Genomic DNA, 23,365 nt, shown 5'->3' with positions numbered 1-23,365 from the left:
CTAGGCTAATACGTTACTGTTTCTGGTGAACCTTTGAGTAATGGATCACTTTGATGTAAAATTAAATGCACGGATGATGATTAGCTGTTCAGCTAAAATTGTGATGTAACCTGTCGTCACGAGTACCGGAACTAAGGTGGATGTTTAACAGCTGCAAGCCTGACTAAGACTGTCTATGATACAAACATGGAACAATCAAAGTTTTTATCGAAGGGAAGCTATCTTTCTTAAATGTTAGATTTTAAAGGTTGTATTATATAATTGTGAACTTCCGTTATCATTCTGAAGTTCTGTTTTAAGTTTGGTTTAGCTATCATTAAATTACTCGTGAGCTTAGTTTTTACAGTTCTGGATCTGACTGAACTTGTTTCTATTTACGAGATATTATCTAGCATAATTATCAGCGTTTAAGCTGTTAGTTGTCCTCAATTTAAGCTTCATTACTGAAAGGTGTTTGCTGACATGCTCTAAGGCGCGATTTGTTCATGTTATTGTGACGTGCTACATGTTTTTAAAGGCCGTTATTTAAATAAATGTACAAATTTTGGCTATTTCTAACTCATCTCAATCAACCGGCCTCCACCTTCCATACTACTGCTCAGTAGCGCCATAAGCTGCCTCACACCAGTACACGCCATCTCCGTGTCCTTCAGAGCGATTACACAACATGTGTGTGCACCGTATTAGCCGCTGCAACAACACTAAACACGAACAAATGTAATACACTCAAGTGGACTTTCTATCTGTCCCAGGATAACTTCAGTTCTAATCATTTACATACCTGCCGATGGTCTGTACATGTTCCAACTTACAGGATACATTAACGACCGACCATCACTTCTGCTTGCTTCACTTTTTTTTTGTCAAGTAGTGTAGTAACTGGCAAACATAAGGATTAAATACGAAGTCAGGTGGCTAAGATGAGGTGCCAAGCTGTGTTCTCAAGGCAAGCATGGCCAGCGTACAAACTGCACTAACGCATACAACAAAAGAGTTTTTTTTTTTTCAATTCAGACTAGACTTGGCCACTGTTTCTATGTTTCGATACAGTGTATCGATACGTGGAACTGTTTCAGTGTTTCGGAACGGCTGTGGTTCACTGTTTCGAAACAGTGGTGTTTCATTCCGTCCCTGTCTCGGATAACCGGACTAGATTCGATCTCGAGCCAGACACAGAAACTGTATCGTTGTTTCAAAATAAGGCTGTTTCAGTCCACCTGTGCTTGTATCGAAACAGTGATGTTTCATTCCGCTCTGTGTCGGACGAGATTCGGGCTTGGCACAGGTACTGAAACACAACATAACACTTCGTGAAACACTTTCAAGAGTGTCGAAATCTTTTTGACAAGCAATAGCGTGAAGCTGAAGATATCCGAAAATAAAGCTTCGTTTCTAGCTGACTGTCCTATTACGAAATGGCGTAACATCTGCTTTATAAACACTAACCAAACAATAAAACAACGCATACTATTCACATTCAAAATAATAAATATGTGAAAATCATTCAGTTAAATTACACTTTTTAATAACATACGCTTCTCTGTTCATGTACAGTAATCACATTAAGAAACGCAAATAAGCCTGCAACATTTTGAATAAAAAAAAGGCGTAGAGTGACAGTTATTAGACATATACATAAATTTGATGTAGGTATAATTGCAAGCAATCTGTTTGACGTATCACTGATAGTGTAATAGTGAACAGGAAAGGCTGGGAAGCATGGTGAATTTATAGTAACGGTTCGAAAACCCTTGAAAGACAAAAAAAAAATTCTGTTATACTTTGTTATTTATTCGAATTATTTGGCGTTATTTGTGAGTCTACAGTCACTGTGCCTATTATCCACAATGATTCCCTTTGTGTGAATGGAAATTAGCAGGATGGGTATATTACCCATACTAAAAGAATATGGGAATCCCAGCAGCATATCCGTTGTTTCTGCAGTTTGCTCCCACATCCAGTTCCGTTCGTGGTGGTTCTTCTCTCTTCAGCTATGGCTGTCCTCAGCCAATTGAAAAGTATGGAAGTCACACGACACGAAAGCAGCGCATTTGCTGCAGGAAATACGAAACTGCCAAGACGCCTAAGTGATAGTTTCATGCTTTCTGCGATATGATTAGCGCTCTCGCACCTCATTTGTGTTTATATGGACATACTTACAGAGTAGACATTCAAGATGATAAAATGTGTAGGTTTATTAGATTACAAAACACAAACTGTTTCACTGTTTCGAAACAGCGTATCGAAACATTACATTGTACTGTTTCATTTGTTTCGAACAAGTTACGTGTTTCAGTTTGCCCATCTCTAATTCAGACATGTTTCATCAGTATTTAAAGCATGTACGAGTTGAGCTACCACTAAAAATAGGTAATGCGAAAAATACTGAAAACTACAGGTGAGTTACCCTGCAGTCATCATGCTCAAAAGCAACAGAATCAATTATGAAAGACAGAACAATGGGTCACCTGAATAAACGAATAAACGCAATCTTCTTAGTACAGGGCAGCTTGGCTACCGAGTCAGCAACAGAACAATATCGACCATAACAGAGTTTAATAAAGCTCTACTTGAAGTTATCGATGGACTGTGATATAGGCATTTTCTCGGCTTGTCCAAGTCTTATAACCAGCTGACCATGAAACATTTCTAATCGTTGAGTCGGCGGGAGATTATGGTCTGTGTTGCCACAGCTTTGTAGAGGGCAACTGTTTTCACCTGTAGCCGTTTGCTATTCAACCTGAAAGCTGGCAACAGTGCTGGAACTTTCAGGGATCTTCTTGTGCCGTCTCGACTACAGAAGCAGTAGTTGTAACAAGAATAGTGAATGTGTGATTCAAGTTAAACTAGGAAAATAGGGTGTATCAGGTAAAGATCGCCCACATAAAAAATCATTGAAACAATTATCAGACCCCAAACATGCAAAGATGTTCCTCAGGAGATTATATATGGACTTTTCATAAAGCACTAAGGAAAAAATTCTATTTGCTGATAACAGCAACATTGTTGCCACAAAAGAAACGTCACAACCCCTACAATTCTATCAGTACTTACCCTCGTGCTTACCGCATATCAGCCGGCCGAAGTGGCCGTGCGGTTAAAGGCGCTGCAGTCTGGAACCGCGAAACCGCTACGGTCGCAGGTTCGAATCCTGCCTCGGGCATGGATGTTTGTGATGTCCTTAGGTTAGTTAGGTTTAACTAGTTCTAAGTTCTAGGGGACTAATGACCTCAGCAGTTGAGTCCCATAGTGCTCAGAGCCATTTGAACCATTTTTTTTTTACCGCATATCTATTCTGGCAACGTAGATTTTTCTCGATTGTGATGGTTTGGAATAGGGTTTCCAGCACGCCCCAAGTGCATTTTGTTAGATAAGCTACAGCACTAACATGGAAGCCGTGAAAATAGCTTATTCACGCGTAGCAATAAGACATTTCCTTTCAGTAATTTTTACTTGAAAAGCCACCTTGAATATCGGAACTCTTCGCCAGAACATAGGCATAAAAGTAGTAATATCACGTAGTTATTCATTTGCTTTACACATGGGTAAAATCTGCATTCACGCATCTGTAAGGAAGTGGTTTGTCCTATTGAAGAAGATAGAGTGTCAAATGGAAAACAAAAGATCGTTTCTAATACGATCTCATGCACTAAGATGAACACCCAACACAATTATTTATAAGGACCAGAAATAAGCAAAATTGTAAGAAGCTTTATGTAGGACAAGTAAGGTGCAGCTAAGTTTTACTGAAATAAGTTAATATGTTGTTGATTTCTCTACACATTTTTTTGACATCTTCGTGCTTCTCTGTATGCATAAAATGAACAGAACATGTTCGAAACACATTATATTATGTTAGATTGAACAAATAAAAGTGACAGATAGCCGAAATTACAAATAAATAATTATCCCACACAGTCACTGTTCACAAACGTAGCCACAAAGACCGAAAATAAGTAATTTGCTAGTTTGGAAGCTAAGTAAGTTCCGCATATGAAAGGACATGAACAGTTACTTCATAACAAGAATATTTTTGGGACTTGGTTATTTATAAACACGCAGCCAGTCTTGTCTGAAAACGCTTGGGCCGGCCGGAGTGGCCGGGCGGTTCTAGGCGCTACAGTCTGGAACCGAGCGACCGCTACGGTCGCAGGTTCGAATCCTGCCTCGGGCATGGATGTGTGTGATGTCCTTAGGTTAGTTAGGTTTAATTAGTTCTAAGTTCTAGGCGACTGATGACCTCAGAAATGAAGTCGCATAGTGCTCACAGCTATTTGAACCATTTTTTTGAAAACGCTTGTTTACTCCAAAGAGATAAATGAAACCAAGATTACCTTCAGGAACATTGGCCTTTCTTTTTGGAACATCTTGTACCTCGCAGTTTTCCACGTTTGTGCTGGACAGGAGAAAACCAGTGGTAAGTCATTTCAGAGAGAATACCGATTGCTAGTATGTGGATATCTGTCGCATAATAAGGTTCATAATCGTTTCCAGCTCCTACAAGAAAATAACCACCAATGTCTTGTAAAAATAAGTACGAGTAAACATATCCCAAAAGCTACGATCTACAATGGAATATCTTCTCAGGATCTCGTGGATTCCCCGAGTAAGTGTCACAAAACGTGTGCACTGTGTAATATTATCCATGGTACGTGATTGCGATATTTTTATCAGTTTTTCGTCTGGATTTATGAGGTTAGCGACTTTTCCGTTTCTCGTTCCTAACTCTTCATTTCAGAGAACCAACGACATTCAATCCCCTCAGTTATTTATTCTGAATATCCCAATATGTCGTCAACTACAATATGTTCCCTCTACTATAAAAACTATACCCTCATATCAAAGCACACGTGCTATCGTCCTTGCCCTTCTCCTACTTAGCATTTTCTATACATTCCTTTACTCGCAACTGATTTGGAGAAGCTCCTCATACCTCAGCATCCCAGCCCACTTAATTATAAGTGTCCTTCTGCAAGAATATATTTCAAACGCTTCGGTCGTCTTCTTTTAGCTTTTCTACTGTCACTTCCGTGCAACTCTGTACTTCAGACGTACATTGCCAGAAAGTACTGGCAGATTTATTTCAGTGAGGAATGTTCTCTATGCCTTAGGTAGTCTACTTCCGCTATTGTATTTGCTACAACCGTGGTCCATTTTTTTTCTACCAAGATAACAACATCCCAAGACTTCGTCTCTACGTTTTACGTCTGTCTTAATTTTGGAAGAAGGTCATCCTAAGCATCCACTGTGATCTCGCATTAAAAACTTACGTAATGAAATTTGATAGCAGTATCAGATGACTGTTTTTGTACCAGAAGAAGATTATGAATAGATCACACCATATATTTCAGATCACAAAATAGAAGGAAGTAAGGTTTGTAATGTTAAGTGTTCATTAGTGTATGGTACAAAGTAAATCCAGATACTACCAACCATAACTGAAATGTAGACTGTTTCCCTAAGAACAGTGAGAAATTTTAAGGTCAGTGCGTGAGGTTCACTTTTTCATGGTCGTTTCAAATTCTCCAATGTCTCAGTGAGAGCCTTGCCTCCATTAGGTAAAGACTACTTTACGTTGTGGTTCATATTATACGCATTTCAGGATTTGTGTTTCACGCCAGTACTAAAGCTTCCATTATTTCACAACAAAACATACCAGGAGGGGTACCAGTAAAGACAGCAAAAAAGTGAGGAAGCTTTTAGTACTTCGTAATTCAGTACAGAATTGAGTGGGACTCAGCTATAAATTTATATTCAAACCACCCCGGTATCAGGTGTTAGATGCTAAGACGTCGTTAATTCAGGAACAATAACAGTGTACTGCAAAGTAGCAAGGAGTCTCACCTTTCTAATTTATTGAAGGAAAATTATATGGTTTAAAATGTGGCTGAAGCATGGAGGGGGCAGTAAGGCAGTGCCCAGAAGCAGCGTAGCGGGCTATTATTCCCAAATTACAGGTACAGCGCTCTGGTGAGGATAGCAAGAACTGCTGTTCTCCTCCAGAGAGTATGGGAAAAACGGAATATAAAGCAGGATCAAGAACGTTATTAAATTTTCTTTAATGTAAATAATATGAAGGTAGTCTTGTGGAACATACGAATTATCTGTTTTACTTGAGGTATTATAGTTTTACGAGTCGAGAAATAAACGAAACTATGTCCAGGAAGGGAAAGCTTCTGAGAAGTGCGAATTACGACCCTGCGCTCACCGAACGTAGAACCGAAGTCCGTTCAGCATAAAACAGAGCTGACGAACGGTTTTTTCAATTACTGCCGGACTGGAACAAAGAGATTCAAGCTCCACTGTTGTAAAGAGAAATTGCTGGAAACATTCCATCGGTAACGAGGCCAATGATTTTCTGTTCCAGTGCGTCATTGATTCTTTCGGACTAACGACGGTATTTTCTCGATTTATTGCACATGCTAGTGGCTGGCCAAATCAAAGTTAATGAGGTCCCGAATCTGTAACAACAGTTGAGAACATCGACAAAGTGAACAAACTGTGTTTGACGATTAACGATTAAAGGTATGTAGCTGACGTCATAGACAAATCAAAAAGAAAGAAAATAGTAGATCCATTCTATATGAATTCTGAAAGAGGAGCAAAAGAAGGACCTAATAAAGAAAACTAAGAACTATTCTGTGCCCAGTGGCATATTGGGAGCTGAAGCAGTTGCCATCTACGACCAAGTGGCAAAATATGTCAACAAAGGAAATGTATGCATTTAGTTCATGTATGCCGGTATGCTGCATCTCGTGTATTAGGCGAGTAATAATTCAGAATTCTTTTCTTTTCATGACGACTGTCTAGGAACATGTTTGTCTTTTAGTCCATGTAATTCGCGTGTACAATTATGAACGAAAAGGAGGCCCTATCTATGAATAACTAAAGTCTATGCTTTTCATTTTTTCTTATTCTCTCTCTATGTCGTTGGAATAAGACGTGTCTTTTTCACGTTTGAGAATTAACTGTGTTTGAGACCATATTTACTTCATTGCATTATTTCCAATTTTAAGTAATGTGCTACTCGGAAAAGAAGTCTGATAAAACCGAGGAAAATCATAATTAAAGGACTTCATTGTTTAATAAGTCGACTCCAGGTGTTTATCGTGAGTTGATGGCAATGTATTTAAAATAACGTTTTACACTGGCCCGTTGTCTATCAAAATTATGTCAGTGGTTTACAAGGAATCAAATATTCGTTCCAAACGCTTTCGGAACTTCCCCTACAGCCGTCAAATGCGGTGTTATTGGGGAATGGAACGGTCCAGATACAATCTTCCACTTATATTTCCCACACATAACCCGTTTACCACGACACTGGTTTCTCATGGACATTCCGAGCGAATCTTAGCTTGCCCACGTGTATGAGAGGGCTGTAGAGATGAGGCGGTGATCAATCATGTACAAACGTCTGCTGCTGGGGCACTCATGTGCAAGCTGACGGTAAACAACTCGAGTTAGTATTGTACCACCACATGTGATATATAGTCTTTGTGCCGCTATGCACAAGTTACACTGCATCGAACTGGTTTCTAGCAACTCCCACCAATAAACTCGTGTATAAACAAAACATGGTAAAATTCTAAGGTCAAAAGGCGAAACACCAAAACACTACATTTCAAGTTTTAAAGGGCTCAAACCCTGTTCTTATCTTCTGTTAGTTCTCACCGAGTCCACAACGTTCATTACACTTCAGTTACGTTATGGATGATTGCTCTGCAATTCGGCTTCTTCCCACAGCGTACGTCTACGCGCTCTATACAGCGACACTCGGCTAGAAAACAGGTAATTACGAAAATGTTTCGAAATTCAAGCTTTTCAGCCAGTGAGCCACATTTGCTTTTCGGAGTCCGCGCTGGTCTTCAGTAGAACGCATATTTCTCTCATCGTTTTCCAGCCGTGATGGCCGGCGATGTCTTAATAGTCTGCTGGACCTCAAGCGGTTCTTAGAACGAAACTTCCGCCCCGCTTTATAGGGTTTCCCGACATTTCTATTCCGACAGACTCTTTAATAACGCTGATTCCGAAACTTCACGTTTGTACCGCGATACTAGTCTCTTCGTATTTCGCTTCACGATTATATTCTAGGCAGTTCTCGGCGACTACATTGTTGTTTTTGTAGGCTGCGCCTTTTACGTTCCTTCTTGCATCTCTCTTCCGAGTGTGCTAATAACCTACCTCACAAGACAAGACACGTTCGCAGGGAATGCGTCACACATCTGGCGTATGGTGACTGTGAAGACATTGCCAATTATGAATGGTATTATCTTTTCTTTCTTTTCCTTTCACTTATTACATCACTATACATTGTCAAATCTCAGTGGCATTATCTTCTTCCTTTCCTTTCACTTCTTACATACTGCAGTACAGTAGCATTCCACGTATATTTGTTGGTTCGTTTGTTTTGTTCTATATACTAAAAGTACCACTGAGAATCGCTTTTATGATGTTACTTTACGTATTCGTTATCACCACTCTTTTTTGGGGGCGGAGGGGGGGATGTCCAATATTTTAGTTCCGTGTGAATCTTTGTAGGTACTTTCGTAAATGGAATGTACAAACTGGAACTGCTATACGAGAGGGACATACCGAGTGTGTGCGGGAGGAAACGCAGAGAGGGTAATAGGTCGGTGTCGTATCGGAGTAAAATACATGCTATATACTGCTGAACATTTACATTTCGAATACTGTGTGGGCTTAGTATCGCGATTAACATTGCTTGAAGAAAGTGTCCGGCAGATGTAAATAGCATGAGCCTCCAGAAAAGCTACAGGCTATCATGACAATGTACACATGAGTACGCTGTGATTGTTGCTCGGCTGGACAGAATTTGCTACGTGAAGTGGACTGCGGAAACTGGTGTGTATTATATCTTCCTCGATTGCAATTAACGCGACTTCATGTGCATTAAGACAGTAAAAGTTGTTATTAAAACAGTTACACAATTTCCATATGCGAATGTGATCGGCCTGATTGTGAGTTCGCGAGTGTGTCACGTGTGGAAAAAATGGACGAACTACGATTAGTACATATTCCCAGAACTGATATGATTTTTGCACACCGTGAACTTGATATTAACAACCGTATTATGTGACAGAAATGTTATCGTCGTGCACATGCTCACGGCAATGAATCACAGTCCAGTCCAAGTCGCTTCTGGCCAACCTGTATCCATCAGTAGTCGAAAGACGGAAATTATTACGTCAAATGGATTATGCTTATGTCAAGAGGCAATAAAAGCTGCATGTTAACACTGACCGACCAGTTACAATTGTGCTACCGCCGCCACCTAGCCGCTGACGACAACGTACAACAATAACCATCTCGCGCATGTATACTTCACAATTTTGCACTGCCATAAAGCTCTCCCAACGTAATGACTCTGAAAGCAATTAAATAATATCTAATGCGCTTCATCCTCATCGAATTAATGAAATATGTCCTTTCCAATACATATAGTTGTAAAGTAGTTACATTAAAATATCTATGTTCTCACTGTATGCCACATCAGTTCCATCTACATTATGGAAATATAACTTACAAACCTGAAGAGGTGCCTACACTGACGTGAAACCGATATCTGCTATAGCTATGAGGCTTTTGGAAATACCGCATCATTCTTGATTTTTTAACTTATAATTTTTGTGATAATCTGAAGGATTGCTGAGCGTCGAGTGTTGTTAGTATTTTTCACCTACTTTCCCCCATTTCGCTTTTGTTTGCCTTTACATGTATCTTCACGTGTCGTCTGGGGGATGTACTTATGTACTTATGTATATTCAGTGAATTTGATAAAATGTGAACGAGTTGTGGCGCCCGCGATTAGGCTTCTGTTACGAGCAATGTGAATAAAGTAAATTTTTTTTCTCGTTGGTGCAAGGTCAAAATAACGTTGAGGTTCTGGAACTCGTCATATTGTAACATTCCCGAAGTCGTAAGACAGCTTACTCACTTTTTACAGTAAATTTTTGGGCAACATTACAGTTTGTCTGGGTATTTTCCGAAAGTACTCATGGGGTTTTTGTAATTTATATTTTTGTGGGTTTTGTGGACTTGACATATACAGCAACTTTGGTATTGAAATGGATTCTTCCAACTCTCAACTCATTAAATGTTACATAATTACCGGTCGCGAGTCAAATATTCATGCACATTTCCGGTCACAATTCAGTAGTTTTATGTCCTCGGAACCGGTTTCGTTTCAGGGCCTAGATCCTCTTTGACATTACAAAGAAGACTTCTTTATTTGTATTAAGTCCACTGTATGTCATGTCTCCTTGTACCGATGGTTCCGGAAAATGGGCCACCACAAGGCAGATAAGCGAGTCAAGACTTTTCCCCGTCTCCACCGTTTCATCAGGCGTGGCGATCTGGGTACACATTCCTTCGGAACACTAATGGAAGGTGGTGTTATTCTGCTGCGAGGCTTTCTTATCGCCGAAATAAAACGAGCGTTAAGTGCTCCGCTGTGACGTACAGCCGTCTGCGAAATCGAATATTTTCTTCCGCTCATTAAAGATGTCACTTACAACTTAGGGAAGATCTTAAAGAAACAGAATAGCGCCATCGTCTACAAACCCACCCGAAAGATACAGGAACACGTCAGGTCGGTCAAGGGCGCAGACACACCGCTGGAAAATGAGGAATTTACTGAACGGCACGTCGTTGTGAAGGGGTTTGCGGATACTACACAGAAAAACACACCTGTAAAACGACTGGTAAAATGTAGGGGCCATCGTACAAGGATAGAAACAGATAGGCCAGCTCTTGAAGAACAGGCTTTGCAGCCTGGGGACTATCAGATTTGGCCGAGCCGTTCTAGGCGCTTCAGCCTGGAACCGCGCGACCGCTACGGTCGCAGGTTCGAATTCTGCCTCAGGCATGGATGTGTGTGATGTCCTTAGGTTAGTTAGGTTTAAGTAGTTCTAAGTTCTATGGGACTGATGACCTCAGATGTTAAGTCCCATAGTACTCAGAGTAATTTGAACCATTTTGGCACTGGGCTTTAGGGAAAAGAATAAGAGCTTACCCTTTATCGGATCAGACTTGCCACCGAATTCAAGATTTACATGCGGAAAGAACACGTCGTTCTTGTCGGAGCAAAATCGATAGCTGTAAAGGTAGATTCGGGGGTTCCCCAAGGAAGTGTGTTTGGCCCATCACTGTTTACAACATACAGTCGGACACTAAAGTCTACAAACACCCTAAAAATAACACTTGAAGTCAAAATCAATCAAGAAAATATTATGTACTCACTTTCTGAGACATAAATAGACATTTTAGGAACTGAAAATGAACATATACAGTGCATAATTAATAATAATTCGATATACTGACCTCTTGAGCACAGAAATGAAACAACGGTCAGGTACAAAAGTAAACATTAGTGTGATGTACTTCACTTTCAGGCCCAATGTAATATTTTGTATTGCCAACTTCTGCTTCAATCACAGCTTCCCAACGTCGAGGCATAGATTCCACCAATTTTTTTGTGTACGCAGGTGTAAAGCTATTCCACTCTTCACTAAGGCTGCTTTTAAATCATCTTTGATTTTGATTTGTATTTTTTTACCCTACGCTTTAGTTCTCCCTAAAGATGTTCAATTGGGTTAATGTCTGGTGACTGCGGAGGCGAATGCAACTGTTTGGTTCATTGTAAAGTAGCCATTCTTTGACGATAATGGCCGTATTCTTGGGGTCATTGTCTTGCTGAAACACGAAGTCTGTTCTTAGTCCCAGTTTCTCCGTAGATTGCTTCAGATTCTCCTTTAAGGTTATCCATGATACTTTCAATAAATACTAAATTCCCAACTCCAGCTCCAGAAATGCAACCCCACACGAGAATATTTCCACAACCATACTTCAGTGATGGGACGAGATTTCTCTTCTTCCAACTTTCATACCTTTTTCGCCCACCTTCGGCTGTCCACCACGCTGGAAGCTGTTGAACTTACTCTCATCCGTGATAAGTACTGTATTCGAAAATTTGGAATCTTTATTTAGCTGCAGAGTTGCAATTTCTAGGCATTTGTGTTCATTTACCCTGCTTATGAACGGTTTCTTCTTTGCTGTTCTACTTTCAAATCCAGGACTGTGCAACAGTCTTCGTACTGTTATGGGTTGAACATTATTTCCCCTAGTGTTTGCGACATTTAATGCCAACTCCGTAGCTGTAACTCTGGGATCCGCATTCACTTTTCTAATGAGTGTCGGCGCTCCCTGTGAGATAATTTTGGTGGTCGTCCACATCTAGCTTTGTTTTCTACACTTCCTCGATCCCTGTAATTTCTTATTACGCTAAGGATACTTACATGGCTCCTCCTAACAATTATCCCAATTTTTCGCAGTGAAAAGCCCTTTTTACTGGGCTCAATAATATTTTTCCTCACCTCCACTGGTATTTCGGTTCTTTTTGTATCCATGTTACACCATCGAATTGTGTATTGCAACATACGTCTATTATATCAACAAAACACACCACTTGCACTGTGTTCACTGCAGCGTCCCTCCTGCAACTAACGACAGACTCGAAGAGTATGTTGACTTCTGTACCGTAGTAAAGAAACACTGTTGCTTCTTAAAATCAGTACCACCATTAGACTGTTGTTTATTTACAGTGTTACATTTACACATATACAATCATGATTTCGGCTTCAAAGTGCCATTATCAAGTGCTTTAAGTGTTATACAGTACCTAAGATGGACTGATTCAGTCAAAATGGTATACTCAGTGATGAAACAAAGCAGTAGGCTCTGACGGAAATATCGACTCTCAGACAATGTGTCTAATAGTATATTTTAAATACGACAGTATGCCATCTTAGGCACTGTATAACACTTAAAGCACTTGATAATGGCACTTTGAAGCCGAAATCATGATTGTGTAAGTGTAAATGTAACACTGTAAATAAACAAGTCTAATGACGGTACTGACTTTAAAGAAATATATTATGACTGTGACCCCGCATTATGAAAAAATTATTAAAGACCGTTGCATCTATCACGCTTGCAGTGCACGATACCAGTCGAAGACCTTGGTTTATCTTATCGTGGACGTGGACGCAGGGACAGAATTGCACGTCTACCTCTGTGCACCCAGGCTGTACGCAACATGCTACAAAATGGAGGTGTATCTTGACTTTAGTGTCCGACTGCATATAAATAGCCTAGTAGAATGCGTCGGGTGTTCTTTAATGCTGTTTGCAGATAATGCAATTGTTTATAAGAAGGTAGTGTGGTGTCACTGCCAGACACCACACTTGCTAGGTGGTAGCTTAAATCGGCCGCGGTCCATTAGTACATGTCGGACCCGCGTGTCGCCACTGTGTGATCGCAGACCGAGCGCCACCACACGGCAGGTCTCGAGAGACGTACGAGAACTCGCCCAGTTGTACGACGACGTTGCTAGCGACTATACGGACGAAGCCATTTCTCTCGTTTGCCGAGAGACAGTTAGAATAGCCTTCAGCTAAGTTAATGGCTACGACTTAGCAAGGCGCCATTTGTACCATTGCATGTATCTCAAGATAGTCTCACTTGTATCATCAAGAATGCTGTATACCAAAGGACGATATAAAAGTTAAGTTAAGTTAAATAGCTTGCATATAAAGAGTCACTTGTATCGCCACAATCTCCAGATGTCTCATCAAGAACGATGTATACAAGGATGTATTAAAAGTTAAGTATATTCCAAAGATACGTATTTTCTTTATCACATTCATTAAGTCTCCTGTTTCAGACCTCACTCTATCCTTCGTGAGTTAGCGCGTGCATCTTGGCCGCCTCTTTCAATTAGTGTGCGTAGTGTTGGCAAGTCTGCCGACACTACAGGTAGCAAACCCAGAAGACATTAACAAATTGCAGAAGGACCTACAGACGATTGATGAATGGTGCAGGGACTCGGAGTTGATTATGAAGGTAAATAAATGTAGCATATTGCGGACACATAGGAAAGACGTCCTCTACTGTACAAATACTCTATTGACGACAAATTGCTGGCAACAGTAACCACCGTAAAACATCTAGGAGTATGTAGCGTGAGCGATCTTAAGTGGAATGAACACATAACACAAATAGTAAGAAAAGCATATGCCAGACTGAGATTCCTTGGAAAAAAGGAAATGTAGTTCATTCGGGAAGGAAGTGGCTTACAAGGCGCTTGTTCGACCGATTCGTGAGTACTTTTAATCAGTATGGTTCCTTATCACGTAGGACTGATAGACGAGGCAGAGAAGATCCAACGAAGAGCGGCGCGTTTCGTCACGGGATCGTTTAGTCAGAGCGAGAGCGTTGCAAAAATGTTCAAATATGTGTGAATTCCTAAGGGATCAAACTGATTAGATCATTGGTCCCTAGACTTACACACTACTTTAACTTATGCTAAGAACAACACACACACCCATGCCCGAGGGAGGACTCGAACCTCCGGCGGGAGGGACCGCGCAGTCCATGACATGAAGCCTCAAACCGTGCGGCGACTCCGCACGGCGAGAGCGTTGCAGAGATGTTCAATGACTCCGGTGGCAGACGCTACAACATAGGCTTTGCTATTGAAATTTAGCGGGACTACTTTGCAGAATGAGGCAGACAACATATTTCTTCCTCCCACATATGTCTCGCGAAATGACCAGAAAGAGAAAATACGAGAAATTGAGAGCTACCAACAACCATCCTTCGCCGGCTGGAGTGGCTGAGCGGTTCTCGGCGCTACAGTCTGGAACCGCGCGACCGCTACGGTCGCAGTTTCGAATCCTGCCTCGGGCATGGATGTGTGTGATGTCCTTAGGTTAGTTAGGTTTAAGTAGTTCTAAGTTCTAGGGGACTGATGATCGCAGCAGTTTCACCTTAAACCATTATAGAAATAAACAGGTCTATGTACTTATAAAACAATAGTAGACCTTAGTTTTGGGATTATCCTCGTACATATCTCCTCGAGAAAATACTTGCATATGTTTTGAAATATTTGGATGACACCTTTCCTATTATTTCAGTTGTCATGAGTGCAGAGTGCAGAGAATTTACCATACGACCCTTGACAAGGACTTCCGCTATGAATTTTGCTTTGATAATTAATAAAGTCTACTGGCACTGCTTGTTCCTGCACTCTACTGTCACTGCTTGTTCCTACACTTTGTTACTATATTTCAGTTTTTCCGTAAAAAAGGTACTCCTTCATAACCTTATTTTCACCATTCAGATACCAAACTGCACAGCAGACAGCTCTCACAACACTGGCAATTTTATGAATTTATAATAATAATAGTAACTAATACGCCTAGATGGGCGGTGGATCTACCTTCTTCAGTGCGGATGTACAAGCATGTCCGACCTCCTACGGGAATCTCAGAGTAGCGAGCAAGGAGGAAACGGACAGAGACTGCTGACAGGTGGCGCTCGGTGGGAGTGTGGGTAGACCGTGAAGCGTGTCGAGGTAGTACGTACAATGGTGATAGCGCTGCGTCCCGGATGGCGCAGCAGTTAACGCACATGCCTAGTAATCTGCAGATCCCGGGCTCGAACCGCGGTCCGGTGCACATTTTCACTCATCACCGCTGATTCCACGTAATGTCCCTGTCTCCACCTTCAATTTACATAGCGGAAAATTTTGGAGCTGACGTGTAAACGAAAATGACCACTGAAAACAAGGCTCAGTAAGGGAACTGTACGCCAGCGGCGCTGCAGTCGACGCACTTGTCTCGAGTAATCAACTGATTCAAGAAGGCCGATCTGTGGAAAACTTGTTACATGAAGCATCCTTGTGCGCTCACGGCACAATGCAAAGAGAAGAGCTTTCTAATTCAAAGACAACAGCTGTAAGATAGCAGTCTACTACCTCCAATGTGACATTTTGTTTAAAGTCTTCTCTTTCACATGTTCTAAAGATACTTCTACTGAATACAAAGAGTGATCAAGTAAGAATGGCCTTATTATTTCTCTAAAATGTAAGAATGATGCAACTATGGCCGGCCGCTGTGGCCGAGCGGTTCTAGGCGCTTCAGTCTGGAACCTCGCGAACGCTACGGTCACAGGTTCGAATCCTAGCTCGGGCATGGATGTGTTCAAAAATGGTTCAAATGGCTCTGAGCACTATGGGACTTATCTTCTGAGGTCATCAGTCCCCTAGAACTTAGCACTACTTAAACCTAACTAACCTAAGGACATGACACACATCCATGCCCGAGGTAGGATTCGAACCTACGACCGTAGCGGTCGCGCAGTTCCAGACTGTAGCGCCCAGAACCGCTCGGCCACTCCGGCCGACCATGGATGTGTGTGATGTCCTTAGGTTAGTTAGGTTTAAGTAGTTCTAAGTATAGGGAACTGATGACCTCAGATGTTAAGTCTAATATTTGTTTTTCGATTCCCCCCAAAGGAGGCGGGCTGGCAGCAGCTTAGTACGCCGCTCTTTTAAGTCCCATAGTGCTCAGAGCCGTATGAACCATTTTTTTGTGCAACTATGTTTGTCTTATAAGGAATACCATTGTAAATTTGCACGGCACTATTTTTAATCGTACTTCTATCAGTACTTCCCTTTTTGCCTTACACCATTTCCATAGGATTATACAGGCAATCGGTTACAAATAACTGTTAAGTGTCCACGAAATTGCGAGTACTATCACTGCATCTGTAGATCTCAGCGTCATCCTGGGATTGCGTAGATAGCGTCACCTGGGCTCTAGCTGACTAGTCAAAACAACAAGCCAAGGTTCGCCAAATGTCAAAGTATTTTCGTATATGGAATGCACCACGGCGACGATCCGTGTTTAATCTCACGGACAGAATCCTGGACGACGCAACCGTTGCAGTGCTCGAGAAAAGTTTGAGCTATGCACCAACACCACGGACAGCTCCAATCCGTCATAGCTGGTATAGTACAGCCAATTTTGAAGCTTCCCAGTTACTCAGAAGAGATTAGGATGGACACATGCCGAATTTTAACAAGAACTCCACCAAGAAAGTTTAACATCAGTTCAGCAGAAAGGAATGCTCTGCGTGCCTTGATAGCGGACAAAGAACTCGTCATTTGACCTGCCGACGAGGGGAACGCCATCGTCCTTCTCTCGCGAGTTGAATACAACAGCAAAATGGAGGCGCTGCTCCACAATCCTGCCTGTCGCAAGCTAAGAGAGGATCCGACTGGCAAAATCCAGAGATAAAAAATGGCTCTGAGCACTATGGGACTCAACTGCTGTGGTCATCAGTCCCCCAGAACTTAGAACTACTTAAACCTAACTAACCTAAGGACATCACACACATCCATTCCCGAGGCAGGATTCGAACCTGCGACCGTAGCAGTCGCACGGTTCCGGACTGCGCGCCTAGAACCGCGAGACCACCGCGGCCGGCCCCAGAGATAAACATTAGATCTTCTCAAGAAGAGTCCTATTCCTTGTAAAGTGACTAAGAGCCTTCGCCAGCTGGCTGCAGTTCCCCAAGACTGTACGGCCTACGCAAGATACACAACTATGGGACTCCTCTTCGCCCAATAGTGATCAACATTGGAGCGCCTACCTATTTTCTGGCCAAAAATCTTACTACACTGATGGAACCTCTCATAGGCGAGTGTGAGCACCATATCCGGAATTCAGAGAAATTCAGAGGACGCCTGAAGACACTTAAGCTACAAGTGTCGGATATTTTCGTTAGTTTTGACGTTGTATCTTTATTTATGAAAGTACATCTGCAAGACTCGTTAGAGCTTATCAGCAGCCAGTTTCAGAAAGATACTGTTGTGTTATCCAAACATGTGCTTACCTCACCTTATTTCTTATTCAACGACCAGTATTTTGAACAAGTGGACAGTGTCGCTATGGGAAGTCCTCTGTCTCCCATGGTGGCCAACTATTTTATGGAAGTCTTTGAGGAAAAAGCACTGCAGTCGGCAAGTCTCAAACTTTCCTGCTTCCGACACGTGTGTGGACGATACTTTTGTGGTGTGGCCCACGGAATAGAGACATAACTGTGTTTCTCCGGCATCTGAAATCGCTCCACCCGAATATGCAGTTCACAATGGAGGTGGAAGAAAATGGCATTTTTGTTGACGTGTACTACAAACATAACAACATGACTAGCGTATGTACAAATGTGTACAAGAAGGATATATGTATTTTAATGTAGCTAATGTACGAATTTTACGACCATTTCGTAAACAAGTCGCGTGACTTTCGGGCCATATACAGGCGACAACTGCTGCAGGTGCCCGCTGCGATCGGGTAGCACGTTGTGACACTCGTACCGTAGGTGCAAGCCGCGTGTTTTCTGTGATTTAAATAGCACGGTTACATCGAATCGACTGGTGCACGTTGAATGTTGCGGTTCGTGTGCCGGCAGCTTAACGGATGAGAGTTAACGTGACAAACAACGGCGGAGTGAAGAGACTGTTGATGAAGTATGAGGAAGGTTGGAGGGAGGGGGCGGGGTTGGAGGTGGAGCCTCGCCTGTCAATGTGCTGGGAAATTTGCGGCGGTGTCCTTCCGCTTCCGCCCCGGCACCTTTCGCGCCGCCGACGTCGCCGCCGGGGTAACGGCGGGGAGGTTGTCACGGCCACGAGGCAGCGGGGCGTGAAGGCGGCTTGTTTGACAAGGCGGCGCGAAACTCGAGACTCTGCAGGCGGGCGCCCAGCGCTGCCTGTGCCTTGTGCCTCTGTCTGGCAGCCTAACAGCTGCGAACCGCGTCGCCTGTCTCGCCCCACACAAGACCCCCAGCCAGTGCAGCGCTGTCACTACTATGTTGTACGCTGCCGACCAATCCGCACCGAAGTCAGACAGCTGTAGAAATATATACGGGAGAGTTATTTAGTACTTGCTGACTTAAGTTTTTGGACTTTACTGAGCAACTGTGGCGGTTAATAGGAATATTCCCTTACCTCACGACGTATTCTATGAATAGCACAGTAAAATGACTTTTATTTGTTATTTATAGTACTTTATGTGGTGTCAACGGCAGACACCACACTTGCTAGGTGGTAGCCTTTAAATCGGCCGCGGTCCGTTAGTATACGTCGGACCCGCGTGTCGCCACTATCAGTGATTGCAGACCGAGCGCGGCCACACGGCAGGTCTAGAGAGACTTCCTAGCACTCGCCCCAGTTGTAGAACCGACTTTGCTAGCGATGGTTCACTGACAAAATACGCTCTCATTTGCCGAGACGATAGTTTAGCGTAGCCTTCAGCTACGTCATTTGCTACGACCTAGCAAGGCGCCATTATCAGTTACTATTGATATTGTGAATCATGTACCGTACAGACCGACGATCACCATTAATGGATTAAAGTTAAGTATTCAATCAGCTACGTCCGTTTTTCTAAATTCTAATTTCCTTGTGCTACGAGAACAAAGCAAACGACATAATAAAGAATAAGAAGACACGAAAGCACAACCTATAGATCTTTGACGTCACAGATACAGTGGCGTCATTTAAACACAGACACGTAAGGCGCACGCATTCCGATTAGTCGATTTGGACCAAAAGGTCGCTGGTGTAAAACGAGCGTAACGAGAAAGGCGACGCTCCTGAAGCGGTGAGGGTAGAAGTTCGCGCAGTACAAAGCTGCAGGCGGCCGCGGGCTGAGCCGACAGCCGACATGGGACAGTAGCAGCGGCGACGGCGGCTAGCGTTACGCCGCTATACAGTTACACCACACTGGTCGCCACTCAGCAGCGCGGCCGTTCTCACGCGGACTAATATCAACGGCCGTGAGCTGCCACACTGCATCTTCGTTTTACGTGTTCTTTCTGAAAACAGCACCGCCGCGAAGAAATCATTACAAATGAAAGTGATTCAGTTCAATGATAAAGCAATGAATGCATGTACTGGTCATTATCACATTGATCGTCCAACTCACGTGTTTCGTAATGGCATCAAACTCTATTATATGAAAACAGCCTTGTCGTAATGCTAACACCGGTTCCCGTCAGATCTACGAAGTTAAACGCTGTCGGGTTTGGCTAGCATTTCTTGATTCAATAAATTACCAACAGCCGTATGTACTGAAGAAATTTATTTTATGAACTTCTTACGTGCTACTAGTTTCGGCATTACATTGATGCCATCTTCAGGCCCCAAACGTCATAGTCGTAAAATCGCTATACACGGAAGGAGCCATATAACTGGATCCCTGAATCAAATCGTTATGCAACAGCTCTTGGTGGCCAGGTGACACAGACTGGGCACAGCCCAGTTATATGGCTCCTTCCGTATATAGCGATTTTACGACTATGACGTGTGGGGCCTGAAGATGGCATCAATGTAATGCCGAAACTGGTAGCACATAAGAAGTTCATCAAATACATTTCTACAATACATACGGCTGTTGGTAAATTATTGGATCAAGAAATACATGCCAGCCGTTGTCCCTTGATCCATAATGGATCAACGAAGCATTTGGATTGGTCACCGTCCGGGTCTGCCGAGTGCTGTTAGTAGTCACTGTGCACTCAGCCATTGTAAAGCCAAATGAGGAGCTACTTGATTGACAAATAGCGGCACCGGTCACGAAAATTCATAACGGCTGGCAGAGCGTTGCTTACCCCACGTCCCTCTGTATCCACACCTGGTGACGCCTAACAGTTTAGGATAACACGGCGATCGGTCGATACCTGTTCGGACGGTGTCTGTGATGTTCTTTTACCACATTCTACTATACGAGATGATATCCCAAGACACGTTGTAGTACGGCACAATAACGCTAACCGCTTCAACATCTTCACGTATATATTACTGTCCACTTTTCGCTCTCTAGGGCACACGGTAACCGTTCGAGTTCTGTGCCTGTTTTTGCGTTAAATCGTGACCTATGCTGATGCGCAAAATAAACTGGTATAGCCATGCGTACGCTTTCGGAGCGGAAGACCCACTCGAGTACCCTTGATGACAGCACGACACAAAGTTTTACACCTCGCCTGGGCCCGTCAACACCCACATTGGACTGTTGCTGACTGGAAATACGTTGCCTGGTCGGACGAGTCTCGTTTCAAATTGTATCGAGCGGATGGACGTGTACGGGTGTGGAGACAATCTCATGAATCCATGGACCCTGCAAGTCGCGGATGACTGTTCAAGTTTGTGGACTATTTGTAACGGAGTGGGGCGTGTACAGTTGGAGTGATATTGGACCCCTAATACGTCTAGATACGACTTTTACAGGTGACACTACGTAAGCATCCTGTCCGAGCACCTGCATTCGTTCATGTCCACTGTGCACTCCGACGGACTTGGGCAGTTCCAGCAGGACAATGCGGCACCCCACACGTCAAGAATTGCTACGGAGTGGCTCCGGGAACACTCTTCTGAGTTTAAACACTTACGCTGACCATCATACTCCCAAGACGTGAACATTACTGAGCATATCTGGGGTGCCTTGTAACTTGCTGTTCACAAGAGATCTCCCCTCGCTGATACTCTTATAGATTTATGGACAGCCCTGCAGGATTCATGGTGTCACTTCCCTCCAGCACTACTTCAGACATTAGTCGAGTCCATGCCACGTCGTGTTGCGGCAGTTCCGCGTGCTCGCTGGGGCCCTGAACGATATTAGGCAAGTGTACCAGTTTTTTTTTTTTTTTTTGGCTCTTCAGTGTATTATAATGTATGGAGTTCGATGGGCTAAGAGAAATTACTGTTTGCAGAAATCCTTCGCTTCATTCTAGGCAATACTGCACGCCAGCGCTGCCCCAATCATTATTTTCGTAATGATACATTAAGTAACTTTTTAAAAAAAAAAAAAAAGATTATAATTTAAATGTCCGTCGACAACACAGCCGTTGGTGACATAGCCTAACCTCAGATACGGTGCGGCTTGGGAAACGATTCAGCATTCCCCTACATCGATTTAGGGAAACAACGAAAAATCCACACATATCTGGATCTGGCTTCACATGTTAAGAAGTGGAAATGTAAAATAAGGCCAGACGCGGGTGCACATCACTTCGCCAGGTAACGTTACGAATACTCTACTGTCATTAATACATTCTCCCAAATGTAACACAGTTTTTAGCACTGATGGTTTCATTCTGCCGTTTTTGGCATGTCTACACGCTCAATTCTGCAACATTTCCTCCACAAATTGCTACCGCAATATCAGTATTCCTTATGTTTATTTATACGTACGTGATAGTCTGATGACGTAATTGTAAACTGAAATGTGATTAACTCTCTCAGGGTCAAGCCCTGGTTCTACCGGCCCGCGTATTTTGTTGATTAAAAAGCGCTGCACGGTATTTTCGCATCTCTGCCTATTGATATACGATGTTTATACTGCTGCATGGATAGGTGGCGTGAATGTGTGTCTTGCTCCCGCGGTATTTCGTTCTTTATGGCTCATTGTTTTCGCCTGCTGATAGAACACATTATTGGTATTCTGCGTAACAAAAATGGCGCGCCGTGGTTCATTTGATGAAGAAATTGCCGATATGCTAATTTTTTGAGACACTGTCGATGCTCTAGATAGAGAAGATGATTTGGACGACACAAGTGTCTTTGAAGGCGACTGCAGTACAATGCGTTCAGGCACAGAACTGTAAAATGGTGGCGGAAACAGTTTTTCCATTTGCTCTTATTAGGGCTATCGAATGCATTTTCGTTACACAGTTCATTTCAGACCAAGAACTGATTTCATTACCAGTCATGCCGGCAGCTCCAAATAACCAAAACGGAACAACACCCTGACTGACGCAGAGACATTTATCACACACAAGCAAAAATATGCACCCTGAGTAATGTTTGTTCTTCAAAATTATAGGAAGGAAGCGGGAGAGCATCTCGAAGGAGACACGTTATCAGTGCAAATAGTGCTGCGTGGGGTTCCGTATGGAACCCTGTATTAAAATATCTCATGCGAAAATGCAGTACAAACCCATGTAGAAAATGCTATTGTATTTAATACGATATTCAGCACTGATCACTATGAATTTATGAACTCATTTACTTAACCTGAATGAACGTATGACTTACGAAAATAGTGTCATGTATAATAAATTTAATGGTAACATCCTATGCGAGCAAACTGCTGAGGTCATCGTTCCCCTTGCACACTACTTAATCTAACTTAAACTAACTTACGCTAAGGACAACACACACATCCATGCCCGAGGGAGGACTCGAACCTCCGACGCAAAGGGGGGGGGGGGGGGGGACAAGGCACCTCAGAGCGCGTGGCTACCCCGCGCGGCTCACGTGTAATAATTTGTCCATGTTATACGAGACAGGATTTGGTTCATAGTTGCATGTTAACGAGGACAAAATTTGCTTAATATAGTGTCAATTTTATGTTTAGATGCTCGATATTTTCCAATTTAAAAATTTATGAATACAGCTAAAGTTGCATGCATTCTGTGAACGTGGGCAAGTATTGCGTCGGTACTC

This window comes from Schistocerca nitens, chromosome 1, assembly GCF_023898315.1.
Source record: "Schistocerca nitens isolate TAMUIC-IGC-003100 chromosome 1, iqSchNite1.1, whole genome shotgun sequence".
Classification (NCBI taxonomy): Eukaryota; Metazoa; Arthropoda; class Insecta; order Orthoptera; family Acrididae; genus Schistocerca; species Schistocerca nitens.
Note: the sequence above shows the minus strand (reverse complement) of the source record.